Raw genomic sequence first — 16,066 nt, 5'->3', positions numbered from 1 at the left:
CAATTGACACTTGACAACATTGCAAGTGTCAAACAACGTGTCAAATATCAGTGTACAAATAGCAAAGTTTAATTAGTATGAACCATGCTACATGTACACTATTGTGTACACTTTAGTTTACACTTTCCCACGTGACATTATCCTGTTGGACAGTTTAAATTTCAAATAATTTTCCCATCCAATTGACACTTGACAATAATTTTGTCAAACAACTTTTTGAAAATCAGAGTACAAATAGTAAAGTACAATCATTAAGAACCTTGCTACATGTACACTTTTGTTTACACTTTGCCACTTGACATTACCCTATTGGACAATTTAAATTTCAAACTATTTTCCATCCCAATTGACACTCGAAAACAATGCAAGTGTCAAACTATGTGTCAAAAATTAGTGCACAAATAACAAAGTTCAATCGGTAAGAAACTTGCTTCATGTGTACTATGTTGTACACTTTAGTTTGCACTTTGCCACGCGACATTACCTTATTGGGCAGTTTAATTTTAAACAATTTTCCCATCCAATTGACACTTGACATCGACTTAAGTGTCAAACTACGTGTCAAAAATTAGTGTACAAGTAGCAAAGTTCAATCAGTAAGAACCTTGCAACATGTACACTATGGTATACACACTTTCGTTTACACTTTGCCACGTGACATTACCCTATTGGACAATTTATGTTTCAAACAATTTTTCCATCCAATTAACACTTGATAACAATGCAAGTGTCAAACAACGTGTCAAAAATCAGTATGCAAATAACAAAGTTCAATCATTAATAGTTTACACTTTGCCACTTGACATTACCCAGTTGGAAAGTTTAAGTTTCTGACAGTTTAAGTTTCTAATAGTTTTCCCATCCAATTGACACTTGACAACAATTCAAGTGTCAAACAACGTGTCTAAAATTAGTGTACAAATAGCGAAGTTCAATCGGTAAGAATCCTGCTACATGTACACTATGGTGTACACTTTAGTTTACACTTTGCCATGTGACATTACCCTGTTGTGCAGTTTAAGTTTCAAATAGTTTTTCCATCCAATTGACACTTGAAAACAATGCACGTTTCAAACAATGTGTCAAAAATTTGTGTACAAATAGCAAAGTTCAATCAGTAGGAATCTTGTATCATGTACACTATGGTATACACTTTAGTTTTCACTTTTCCACGTGTCGTATCCCTTTTCAACAGTTTAAATTTCAAACAGTTTTCCAATCAAATTGACACTTGACAACAATGCAAGTGTCAAACAATGTGTCAAAAATTAGTGTACAAAGAGCAAAGTTCAATCGATAAGAACATTGCTACACATACACCATGGTGCACACTTTAGTTTACACTTTGCCACATGACATTTTCATGCTGGATAGTTTAAATTTCAAACAGTTTTCCAAACCAATTGACGCTTGACAACAATGCAAGTTTCAAACAACGTGTCAAAAATCAGTGTACAACTAACAAAGTTCAATCGGCAAGAACCTTGCATCATGTACACTATGGTGTACACTTTAGTTTACACTTTGCCACGTGAATATCCATATTGGACAGTTTAAATTTCAAAGAGTGTTCTCATCCAATCGACCCTTGACAATAGTGCAAGTGTCAAACAATGTGTCAAAAATAAGTGTACAAATAGCAAAGTTCAATCGGTAAGGACCGTGCTACACGTACACTATAGTGTATTATTTAGTTTACACTTTACCACGTGTCATTACCCTATCGAGCAGTTTAAATTTCAAACAGTTTTTCCATCCAATCGACACTTGACGACAACCAAGTGTCAAACAACGTGTTAAAAATCAGTATACAAATAGCAACGTTCAATCGGTAAGAACCTTGCTACATGTACACTATGGTATGCACACTTTAGTTTACACTTTAGCACGTGACATTACCCAGTTGGACAGTTTAAGTTTCTAATAGTTTTCCCATCCAATTGACACTTGACAACAATTTAAGTATCAAACAACGTGTCCAAAATCAGTGTACAAATCGCAAAGTTCAATCGGTAAGAATCTTGCTACATGTACACTATGGTGTACACTTTAGCTTCCACTTTGCCACATGACATTACCCTGATGTACAGTTTAAGTTTCAAATAGTTTTTCCATCCACCTGACACTTAACTACAATGCACGTATCAAACAATGTGTCAAAAATCTGTGTACAAATAGCAAAGTTCAATCGGTAAGAACCTTGTGTCATGTACACTATGGTGTACACTTTAATTTACACTTTTTCACATGTCGTGTCCCTGTCAGACAGTTTAAATTTCAAATAGTTTTCCAATCGAATTGACACAAGACAACAATGCAAGTGTTAAATAACATGTCAAAAATCAGTGTACAAATAGCAAAGCTCAATTGGTAAGAACCTTGCTACACGTACACTATGGCGTACACTTTAGTTTACACTTTGCAACATTACATTTTCGTGTTAGATAGCTTGAATTTCAAACAGTTTTCCAATCTAGTTTTGACCCTTGACAACAATGCAAGCATCAAACAACATGTCAAAAATTAGTTTACAAATAGCAAAGTTCAATCGGTAAGAACCTTGCTTCATGTACACTTCGGTGTACACTTTAGTTTATACTTTGCCACGTGACAAATCCCTGTTGGACAGTTTAAATTTCAAAGAGTTTTCCCATCCAATCGACCCTTGACAATAGTGCAAGTGTCAAACAACGTGTCAAAAATCAGTGTACAAATAGCAAAGCTCAATCGATAAGAACCCTGAGACATGTACACTATGGTGTATACTTTAGTTTACACTTTTTCGTGTGACATTACCCTGTTGGATAGTTTAAATTTTAAAACATTTTCCCATCGAATTGGCACTTAACAACAATGCAAGTGTCAAACAATGTGTCAAGAATCAGTGTACAAATAGTAAAGTTCAATCGGTACGGACCATGCTACATGTACACCATAGTGTACACTTTAGTTTACACTTTGCCACGTGACATTACCCTGTTAGACAGTTTAAGTTTCAAACAATTTTCATATCGAATTGACACTTGACAGCAATGCTAGTGTCCAACAACATTTTAAAAACAGTGTACAAATAGCAAAGTTCAATCGGTAAGAGCCTTGCTACATGCACATTATGGTGTACACTTTAGTTTAAATTTCAAATAGTTTTCCCATCCAATTGACGCTGGATTGTTTAAATTTAAAATAGTTTTCCCATCCAATTGACGCTTGAAAACAATGTAAATTTCAAACAACGTGTGAAAAATCAGTGTACAAATTGCAAAGTTCAATCGGTAAGAAATGCAAGTGTCAAGCAACTTGTCAAAAATCAGTGTACAAATAGCAAAGTTTAATTGGTAAGAACCTTGCATCATGTACACAATGGTGTACAATTTGGTTTACACTTTGCCACGTGACATTACCCTGTTGGACAACTTAAATTTCAAACAGTTTTCCCATCCAATTGACACTTGATAACATTACAAGTGTCTAACGTGTTAAAAATCAGTGTACATATAGCAAAGTTCAATCGATAAGAACCTTGCTACATGTACACTATGGTGTACACCTTAGTTTACACTTTGCCACGTGACATTACCCTGTCGGACAGTTTAAATTTCAAATAGTTTTCCCATCCAATTGATACTTGACAACAATTAGATTGTTAAACAACGTGTCAAAAATCAGTGTACAAATAGCAAACTCTAATCGGCAAAAACCTTGCTACATGTACACTATGGTGTACACACTTTAGTTTACACATTGCCATGTGACATTACCCAGTTGGACAGTTTAAATTTTAAACAGTTTTTTTCCTATCCAATTGACACTTGAAAACAATGAAAGTGTCAAACAGTGTGTCAAAAATCAATATAGAAATAGGAAAGTTCAATCGGTAAGGACCCTGTTACATGTACACTTCGGTGTACACTTTAGTTTACTCTTTGACACATGACATTACCCTGTTGGACAGTTTAAATTTCAGGCAATTTTCCCATCCAATTGACACTTGACAACAACGCAAGTGCCAAACAACGTGTCAAAAATCAGTTTACAAATAACAAAGTTCAATCGGTAAAAACCTTGCTACATGTACACTGTGGTGTATACTTTAATTTACACTTTTTTACGTGATATTACCTTGTTGGACAGTTTAAGTTTTAAACAGTTTTCCCATCCAATTGACACTTGACATCAATTCATGTGTCAAACAATGTGTCCAATATCAGTTTACAAATAGCGAGGTTCAATCAGTAAGAACCCTGCTACATGCACGCTATGGTGCACACTTTAGTTTGCCATTTGCTACGTGACATTACCCCGTTGGGCAGTTTAAATTTTAAACAATTTTCCTATCCAATTGACACTTGACAACAATGCAAGTGTTAAATAACGTGTCAAAAATCAGTGTACAAATGGAAAAATTCAATCGGTAAGAACCTTGCTTCATGTGCACTAGAGTGTACACTTTAGTTTACACTTTGTCACGTGACATTACCCTGTTGGACAGTTTAAATTTCAAACCATTTTCCTATCCATTTGACACTTAACAACAATGTAAGTGTTAAGAATCAGTGTACAAATAGCAAAGTTCAATCGGTAAGAACCTTGCTACATGTATACTATGGTGTACACTTTAATTTATACTTTGGCAAGTGACATTACCCTGTGAGATAGTTTAAGTTTCAAACAATTTTCCCATCCAATTGACACTTGATAACAATGCAAGTGTCAAACAACGTGTCAAAATTCAGTGTACGAATAGAAATGTTCAATCGGTAAGAACCTTGCTACATGTACACTATGATGCACACTTTAGTTTACACTTTGCCATGTGACATTACCCGATTTGGCAGTATAAATTTTAAACAGTTTTCTCATCCAATTGACACTTGACAACAATGCAAGTATCAAACATGTCAAAAATTAGTGCACAAATAGCAAAATTCAATCTGTAAGAACCTTGCTACATGTACATTACGGTGTACACTTTAGTTTACAATTTGCCACATGACGTTACCTCGTTGTAAAGTTTAAATTTCAAATAGTTTTCCCATCCAATTGACACTTGACAATAATGCAAGTGTCAAACAACGTGTCAAAAATTAGTGTACAAACAGAAAAGTTCAATCGGTTAGAACCTTGAGATGTACAAATAGTAAAGTTCAATCGGTAAGAACCTTGCTACATGTACATTACGGTGTACACTTTAGTTTACAATTTGCCACATGACGTTACCTCGTTGTAAAGTTTAAATTTCAAATAGTTTTCCCATCCAATTGACACTTGACAATAATGCAAGTGTCAAACAACGTGTCAAAAATTAGTGTACAAACAGAAAAGTTCAATCGGTTAGAACCTTGAGATATGTACACTATGGTGTACACTTTAGCTTACACTTTTTCTTGTGACATTACCCTGTATGACAGTTTAAATTTCAATAGTTTTCCCATCGAATTGAGACTTGAGAACAATTCAAGTGTCAAACAGCGTGTCAAAATTTGTTGTACAAATAGCAACGTTCAATCGATAAAAACCTTGCAACACGTACACTATGATGCACACTTTAGTTTACACTTTGTCACGTGACATTACCCTGTTTAACAGTATAAATTTTAAATAATTTTCGCAACCATTTGACACTTGACAACAATGCAAGTGTCAAACAACGTGTCAAAAATCAGTGTACAAATAGCACAGTTCAATCGATAAGAACCTTGCTACATGTGTACTATGGTGCACACTTTAGTTTACACCTTGCCACGTGATATTACCCTGTTGGACAGTTTAGGTTTCAAACAATTTTTCCATTCAATTGACACTTGAAAACAATTCAAGTGTCAAACAACGTGCCCAATATCAATGTATAAATAGCGAGGTTCAGTCGGTAAGAACCTTGCTACAAGCACACTGTGGTGTACACTTTAGTTTACACTTTGCCACGTGACATTACCCTATTGGACAGTTTAAATTTCAAGTAGTTTTCCCATCCAATTAACACTTGACAACAATGCAAGTGTCAAATGTGTTTAAAATCAGTGTACAAATAGCAAAGTTCAATCGGTAAGAACCTTACTACATGTACACTATGGTGTACACCTTAGTTTATACTTTGCCACTTGACTTTACCTTGTTGGATGTTTAAATTTCAAACAGTTTTTCCGTCCAATTGACACTTGACAATAATGTAAGTGTCAAACAATGTGTTAAAAATCAGTTTACAAATAGCAAAGTTCAATCGGTAATAACCTTGCTACGTGTACACTATGCTGTACACACTTTAGTTTACACATTGCCATGTGATATTACCCTGTTGGACAGTTTAAATTTCAAACAACTTTCCTATCCAATTGACACTTGACAACAATACAAGTGTCAAACAACGTGCCAAAAATTTGTGTACAAATGGAAAAGTTAAATCGGTAAGGACCGTGTTACATGTACACTATGGTGTACATTTTAGTTTACTCTTTGCTACGTGATATTACGTTGTTGGGCAGTTTAAATTTATGACAATTTTCCCATCCAATTGACACTTAACAACAATGCAAGTGTTAAACAATGTTTCAAAAATCAGTGTACAAATAGCACGGTACAATCGGTAAAAACTTTGCTACATATACACTATTATGTACACTTTAGTTTACACTTTTCCACGTGGCATTATCCTGTTGGACAGTTTAAGTTTCAAACAGTTTTCCCATTCAATTAAGACTTGACAACAATTCAAGTGTCAACCAACGTGTCCAATATCAATTTACAAATAGCAATGTTCTGTTGGTAAGAACCTTGCTACATGCACACTATGGTCTACACTATAGTTTACACTTTGCCACGTGACATTACCCCGTTGGATAGTTTCCTATCTAGTTGACACTTGACAACAATACAATTGTCAAATAATGTGTCAAAAATCAGTGTACAATAGCAAAGTTCAATCGGTAAGAACCTTGCTTCATGTGTACACTTTAGTTTACACTTTGCCATGTGACATTACCCTGTTGGACAATTTAAATTTCAAACCATTTTCTCATCCAATTGACACTTGACAACAATGCAAATGTCAAACAACGTGCCAAATTTCAGGTTACAAATAGCAAAGTTCAATCGGTAAGAATATTGCTACATGTACACTACAGTGTACACTTTAGTTTACACTTTGGCAGGTGATATTACACTGTAGTACAGTTTAAATTTCAAATAATTTTCCCATCTAATTGACATTTGACAATAATACAAGTGTCAAACAACATGTCGAAATTCGATGTAAAAATAGCAACATTCAATCAGTAAGAACCTTGCTACACGTACACTATGATGCACACTTTAATTTACACTCTGCCACATGACATTACCTAGTTTGACTGTATAAATTTTAAACAATTTTCTCATCCAATTGACACTTGACAACATTGCAAGTGTCAAACAATGTGTCAAAAATCAGTGCACAAATAGCAAAATTCAATCGGTAAGAACTTTGCCACATGTACACTATGGTGTACACTTTAGCTTACACTTTATCACGTGACATATCCCTATTGGACAGTTTAAATTTCGAATAGTTTTCCCATCAAATTGACACTTGATAATAATGCAAGTGTCAAACAATGTGTCTAAAATTAGTGTACAAACCGCAAAGTTCAATGATTAAGAACCTTAAGATATGTACACTATGGTGTACACTTTAGTTTACACTTTTCCATGTGACGTTACCCCGTTGGATAGAGTAAATTTCAAGCAGTTTTTCCATTCAATTGACACTTGACAACAATGCAAGTGTCGAACAACGTGTCAAAAATCAATGTACAAATAGCAAAGTTCAATCGGTACGGACCATGCTACACGTACAATATTGTACACTTTGCCACGTGACATTACACTGTTGGACAGTTTAAATTTCAAGTAGTTTTCCCATCCAATTGACACTTGACAACAATGCAAGTGTTAAACAACGTGTCGAAAATCAGTGTATAAATAGTAAAGTTCAATCGGTAAGAATTTTACTACATGTACACTATGGTGTACACTTTAGTTTGCACTTTGCCACGTGACATTTCCCTGTTGGACAGTTTAAATTTCAAACAGTTTTCCCAACAAATTGACACTTGACAACAATGCAAGTGTCAAACAACGTGTCTGACATCAGTTTACAAATAGCAAAGTTTAACCAGTAAGAACCTTGAGACATGTACACTATGCTGTACACTTTAGTTTACACTTTTCCACGTGACATTACCCCGTTAGAGTGTTCAAATTTCAAATAATTTTCCCATCCAACTGACACTTGACAACAATACAAGTGTCGAACAACGTGTCAAAAATCAGTGTACAAATAGCAAAGTTCAATCGGTACGGACTATGCTACATGTACACTATGGTGTAACTTTAGTTTACACTTTGCCACGCGACATTGCACCGCTGGACAGTTTAAATTTCAAATCGTTTTCACATCCAATTGACACTTGACAACAAGGCAAGTGCCAAACAATGTGTCAAAAATCAGTGTACAAATAGCAAAGTTCGATAGGTAAGAATCTTGCCACATGTACACTATGGTATACACACTTTAGTTTACACAATGTCATGTGACATTACCCTGTTGGACAGTTTAAATTTCAAAAAATTTTCCTATCCATTTGACACTTGACAACAATGCAAGTGTTAAATAAAGTGTCAAAAATTGGTGTACAAATGGCAAAGTTCAATCGGTAAGGATCGTGCTACACGTACACTATGGTGTATACTCTAGTTTACACTTTTCCACGTGACATTACCCTGTTGGGCAATTTAAATTTCAAATAGTTCTTCCATCCAATTGACACTTGACAACAATGCAAGTGTTAAACAACGTGTCGAATTCAATGTACAAATAGCAACGTTCAATCGGCAACGTGTCAAAAATTAGTGCACAAATAGCAAAGTTCAATCGGTAAGAACCTTGCCACATGTACACTACTGTTTACACTTTAGTTTACACTTTGAACCGTGACATTACCCTGTTGGACAGTTTAAATTTCAAACAGTTTTCCCATCCAATTGACACTTGACAACAATGTAAGTGTCAAACAACATGTCAAAAATTAGTGCACAAATAGCACAGTTCAATCGGTAAGAACCTTGCCACATGTACACTACGATGTACACTTTGCCCCGTGACATAACCTTACTACATGTACACTATGGTGTACACTTTAGTTCAGACTTTGCCACGTGACATTACCCTATTGGATAGTTTCAGTTTCAAACAGTTTTCCAATCCAATTGACACGTGGTAACAATGCAAGTGTCAAACAACGTGTAAAAAATCAGTGTACAAATACTAAAGTTCAATCGGTAAGAACCTTACTTCACGTACACTTTAGTTTACAATTTTCCACGTGACATATCCCTGTTGGACAGTTTAAATTTCAAATAGTTTTCCCATCAAATTGACACTTGACAATAATGTAAGTGCCAAACAATGCGTCCAAAATCAGTGTACAAACAGCAAAGTTCAATCAGTAAGAACGTTGAGACATGTACAATATGGTGTACACTTTTGTTTACACTTTTTCACGTGACATTACCCCGTTGGACAGTTTAAATTTTAAACAATTTTCTCATCCAATTGACACTTGACAACAATGCAAGTGTCGAACAATGTGTAAAAAATCAGTGTACAAATCATAAAGTACAATCGGTACGGACCATGCTACATGTACACTGTGGTGTACACTCTAGTTTACTCTTTGCCAAGTGACATTACACTGTTGAACAGTTTAAATTTCAGACAGTTTTCTCATCCAATTTACACTTGACAACAATGCAAGCGTTAAACAATGTGGCGAAAATCAGTGTACAAATAGCAAAGTTCAATCAGTAAGAATCTTGCAACATGTACACTATGATGTACACTTTAGATAACACTTTGCCACGCGCATTGCCCCGTTGGACAGTTTAAATTTCAAACAATTTTCTGATCAAATTGACACTTGACAACAATGCAAGTGTCAAATAACGTGTCAAAAATCAGTATACAAATTGCAAAGTTCGATCGGTAAGAACCTTGCTACATGTACACTATGGTGCACACACTTTAGTTTACACTTTACCATGTGACATTACCCTGTTGGACAGTTTAAATTTCAAACAGTTTTCCTATCCAATTGACACTTGGCAACAATGCAAGTGTCAAACAACGTGTCAAAAATTAGTGTACAAATAGCAAAGTTCAATCGGTAAGGACCGTACTACATGTACACTATGGTGTATACTTAGTTTACACTTTGCCACGTGACATTACCCTAATGGACAGTTTAAATTTCAAATAGTTTTCCTATCCAATTAACACTTGACAACAACGCGAGTGTCAAACAACATGTCAAAAATCAGTGTACAAATAGCAAAGTTCAATCGGTAAGAACATTGCTACATGTACACTATGGTGTACGCTTTAGTTTACACTTTGGCACGTGACTTTACCCTATGGGACAATTTAAATTTCAAATAATTTTCCCATCCAATTGACACTTAACAATAATGCAAGTGTCAAACAAAATGTTAAAATTTGGTGTACAAATAGCAACGTTCAATCGGTAAAAACCTTGCTACACGTACACTATTATGCACACTTTAGTTTACACTTTCTCACTTGACATTACTCGGATTGATAGTATAAATTTTAAACAATTTTCTCATCCAATTGACACTTGACAACAATGCAAGTGCCAAACAACATGTCAAAAATCAGTGCACAATAGCAAAGTTCAATCTGTAAGAACCTTGCCACATGTACACTACGGTGTATACTTTAGTTTACACGTTAACACATGACATTACCCCATCGAACAATTTAAATTTCAAATAGTTTTCCCATCAAATTAACACTTGACAACAATGTAAGTGTCAAACGTGTCAAAAATTAGTGTACAAATAGCACAGTTCAATCGGTAAGAACCTTACTACGTGCGCACTATGGTGTACACTTTAGTTTACACTTTGCCACGTGACATTATCCTGTTGGAAAGTTTCAATTTCAAACCATTTTCCACTCCAATTGACATGTGACAACAATGCAAGTATCAAACAATGCGTCAAAAATCAGTGTACAAATAGCAAAGTTCAATCGGTAAGAACCTTGCTTCGTGTACACTATGGTGTACACTTTAGTTTACACTTTAGACATGTTGTTTGACACTTTATCCCTATTGGACAGTTTAAATTTCAAACAATTTTTCCATTGACACTAGATAACAATGCAAGTGTCTAAAGTGTCAAACAACATGTCTAAAATCATTGTACAAACTGCAAAATTCAATCAGTAAGAACCTTGAAACATGTACACTATGGTGTACACTTTTGCTTACACTTTGCCATGTGACATTACCCCGTTGGACAATTTAAATTTCAAACAATTTTCCCATCCAATTGACACTTGACAACAATGCAAGTGTCAAACAACGTGTTAAAAATCAGTGTACAAATAGCAAAGTTTAATCGGTACGGACCATGCTACATGTACACTATGGTGTACACTTTAGTTTACACTTTACCACACGACATTTCCCAATGGATAGTTTAAATTTCAAACAGTTTTCCCATCCACTTGACACTTGACAACAAGGCAAGTGTCAGACAACATGTCAAAAATCAGTGTACAAATAGCAAAGTTCGATCGGTAGGAACCTTGCTACATGTACACTATGGTGTACACACTTTAGTTTATACATTACCATGTGACATTGTTCTATTGGATAGTTTAAATTTCAAACAGTTTTCCTACCCAATTGACACTTGATAACAATGCAAGTGCCAAACAACATGTCAAAAATCAGTGTATAAATAGCAAAGTTCAATCGGTAAGGACCGTACGACACGTACACTAGGGTGTAAACTTTAGTTTACACTTTGTCATGTGACATTACCCTATTGGGCAGTTTAAATTTTAAACAATTTTTCCATCCAATTGACACTTGACAATAGCACAAGTGTCAAACAACATATCAAAAATCATTGTACAAATAGCAAAGTTCAATCGGTAAGAACCTTGCTACATGTATATTATGGTGTACACTTTTGTTTACACTTTTCAACGTGACATTACCCTGTTGGACAGTTTAAGATTCAAACAGTTTTCCCATCCATTTGACACTTGACAACAATTCAAGTGTCAAACAACTTGTCCAATATCAGTGTACAATAGCAAGGTTCAATCGGTAAGAACCTTGCTACTTGCACACTATGGGGTACACTTTAATTTACACTTTTCCACGTGATGTTGCCCTGTTGGGCAGTTTAAATTTCAAATAGTTTTCACATCCAATTGACACTTGACAACAATACAAGTGTCAAACAACGTTCGAAAAATCTGTGTACAAATAGTAAAGTTCAATCGGTAAGAACCTTGCTTCATGTGCACTATGGTGCACACTTTAGTTTACACTTTGCCATGTGACATTACCCTGTTGGACAGTTTAAATTCCAATCCATTTTCTCATCCAATTGACACTTGACAACAATGCAAATGTCAAAGAACGTTTCAAAATTCAGTGTACAAATAGCAACATTCAATTGGTAAGAACCATGCAGCACGTACGTTATGATGCACACTTTAGTTTACACTTTGTCACGTGACATTACCCTATTTGACAGTATAAATTTTAAACAGTTTTTACATCCAATTGACACTTGACGACAATGCAAGGGTCAAACAACGTGTCAAAAATTAGTGTACTAATAGCAAAATTCAATCGGTAAGGACCGTGTTACATGTGCACTATGGTGTACACTTTAGTTTACTCTTTACCATGTGACATTACCCTATTAGGCATTTTAAATTTTAGACAATTTTCCCATCCAATTGTCACTTGAGAACAATGCAAGTGTCGAACAACGTGTTAAAAATCAGCGTACAAATAACAAAGCTAAATCGGTAAGGACCATGCTACATGAACACTATGGAGTACACCTTAGTTTACACTTTGCCGTATGACATTACCCTGCTGGACAGTTTAAATTTGAAACAGTTTTCTCACCCATTTAAAACTTGACAACAATGCAAGTGTCATACAATGCGTCAAAAATCTGTGTACAAATAGCAAATTCAATCGGTAAGAACCTTGCTACATGTACACTTTGGAGTACACTTTAGTTTACACTTTACCACGTAACATTACCCTATTTGACTGTATAAATTTCAAAAAGATTTCACATCCAATTGACACTTGACAACAATGCAAGTGTCAAACAACATGATAAAAATCAGTGTACAAATAGCAAAGTTCAATCGGTAAGAACCTTGCTACATGTACACTTTAATTTACACTTTGCCATATGACATTACTCTGTTGGACAGTTTAAATTTCAAACAGTTTTTCCATCCAATTAACACTTGACAACAATGCAAGTGTCAAACAAAGTGTCAAAAATCAGTGTACAAATAGCAAAGTTCAATCGGTAAGAACCTAGCCACAATTACACGATGGTGTACACTTTAGTTTACACTTTACCACGTGGCATTACCCTGTGAGACAGTTTAAATTTCAACAGTTTTCCCATCCAATTGACTCTTGACCATAATGCAAGTGTCAAACAACGTGTTAAAAATCAGTGTACAAATAGCAAAGTTCGATCCGTAAGAATCTTGCCACATGTACACTAGGGTGTACACTTTAGTTTATACATTGCTACGTGATATTACCCAGTTGGACAGTTTAAATTTGAAATAGTTTTCCCATCCAATTGACACCTGACAACAATGCAAGTGTCAAACAACGTTTCAAAAATCAGTGTAGAAATAGCAAAGTCTAAATGGGAAGAATCTTGCCTCATGTACACTATGGTGTGTACTTTAGTTTGTACTTTACCGCGTTACATTACCCTGTTGAACAGTTTTAATTTAAAATAGTTTTCACGTCCAATTGACACTTGACAACAACGCAAGTGTCAAAAAATGTATCAAAAATCATTGTACAAATAACAAAGTTCAATCGGTAAGAACTTTGCTACATGTACACTAGAGTGTACACTTTAGTTTACACTTTGCCACATGACATTTCCCTGTTGGACAGTTTAAATTTCAAATAGTTTTTCCATCCAATTGACACTTGACAACAATGCAAGTGTTAATCAACGTGTCAAAAATCAGTGTACAAATAGTAATATTCAATCGGTAAGAACCTTCCTACATGTAAACTATGGTGTACACTTTAGTTTACACTTTACCACGTGACATTACACTATTGGACAGTTTAAATTTAAAATAGTTTTCCCATCCAATTGAATCTTGACCATAATAGAATTGCCGAACAATGTGTCAAAAATAAGTGTACAAATAGCAAAGTTCAATCTGTAAGAATCTTGCCACGTGTACACCATGGTGTACACGTTAGTTTATACATTGCCATGTGACGTTACCCATTGGACAATTTAAATTACAAATAGCTTTCCCACCCAATTGATACTTGACAACAATGTAAGTGTCAAACATTGTGTCAAAAAATCAGTTTACAAATAGCAAAGTTCAGTCGGTAAGAACCTTGCTACATGCACAATATGGTGTACACACTTTAGTTTACACTTAGCCATGTGATAGTGACCTGTTGGACAATTTAAATTTCAAATAGTTTTCCAATCCAATTGACACTTGACCACAATACAAGTGTCAAACAATGTGTCATAAATCTATGTACAAATAGCAAAGTTCAATCGGTAAAGACCATGCTACATGTACACTATGGTGTACACTTTAGTTTACACTTTTCCGCGTGACATTATCCCGTTGGACAGTTTAAATTTCAAACAGTTTTCACATCCAATTGACACTTGACAAAAATGCAAGTGTCAAACAACCTGTCAAAAATCAGTGTAAACCACGCTACATGTACAATATGGTGTACACTTCAAGTTACACTTTGTCACGTGACATTGCCCTATTGGATAGTTTAAATTTCAAACAGTTTTACCATCAAATTGGCACTTGACAACAATGTAAGTGTTAAACAACGTGTCGAAAATCAGTGTACAAATTGCAAAGTTCAATAGGTAAGATCCTTGCTACATGTATACTATGGTGTACACTTTAGTTTACGCTTTGCCACGTGACATTACCCTATTGGACATCTCAAATTTCAAATAGTTTTCTCATCCAATTGACACTTGACAAAAATGCAAGAGTGAAACAACGTGTTAAAAATCGGTGTACAAACAACAAAGTTGAATCGGTAAGAACCTTGATACATGTACACTATGGTGTAGACTTTAGTTTACACTTTGCCACATGACATTACCCTGTTGGACAATTCAAATTTCAAACAATTATCCCATCCAATTGACACTTGACAACAATGCAAGCATCAAACAACGTGTCATAATTTAGTGCACAAATTGTGAAGTTCAACCAGTATAAACCTTGCTACATGTACACTATGGTGTACTCTTTAATTTACACTTCGCCACGAGACATTACCATGTTGGACAATTTAAATTTCAAACAATTTTCCCATCCACTAGGCACTTGAAAACAATGCAATTGTCAAACAATGTGTCAAATATCAGTGTACAAAGAGTAAAGTTCAATTGGTGAGGACCTTGTTACATGTACACTTTGGTTTACACCTTGCGACATGACATTACCCTGTTAGACAATTTAAATTTCAAATAGTCTTCCCATCAAATTGACCCTTGAAAACAATGCAAGTGTCAAACAACATGTCAAAAATTAGGGTACAAATTGCAAGGTTTAATCGGTAAGAACCTTACTACATGTACGGTACGGTGTACACTTTTGTTTATACTTTCCACGTGACATTACCCGGTTGGATAGTTTAAGTTTCAAACTGTTTTCCCATCCAATTGACACTTGACAACAATGCAAGTGTCAAACAACGTGTCAAAAATTAGTAAACAAATAGCAAAGTTTAATCGATAAGAACCTTACTACATGTACACTATGGTGTACACTTTAGTCTACACTTTGCCACGTGACATTACCCTGTTGGACAGTTTAAATTTCAAAAAGTTTTCCTATGCAATGAACTCTTGAACATAATACAAGTGTCAAATAATGTGTAAAAAATCCGCGTACAAATAGCAAATTTCAATCCGTAAG

Source organism: Olea europaea, unplaced genomic scaffold (assembly GCF_002742605.1).
Source record: "Olea europaea var. sylvestris unplaced genomic scaffold, O_europaea_v1 scaffold173, whole genome shotgun sequence".
Taxonomy (NCBI): domain Eukaryota; kingdom Viridiplantae; phylum Streptophyta; class Magnoliopsida; order Lamiales; family Oleaceae; genus Olea; species Olea europaea.
This window is presented reverse-complemented; position numbering follows the sequence as displayed.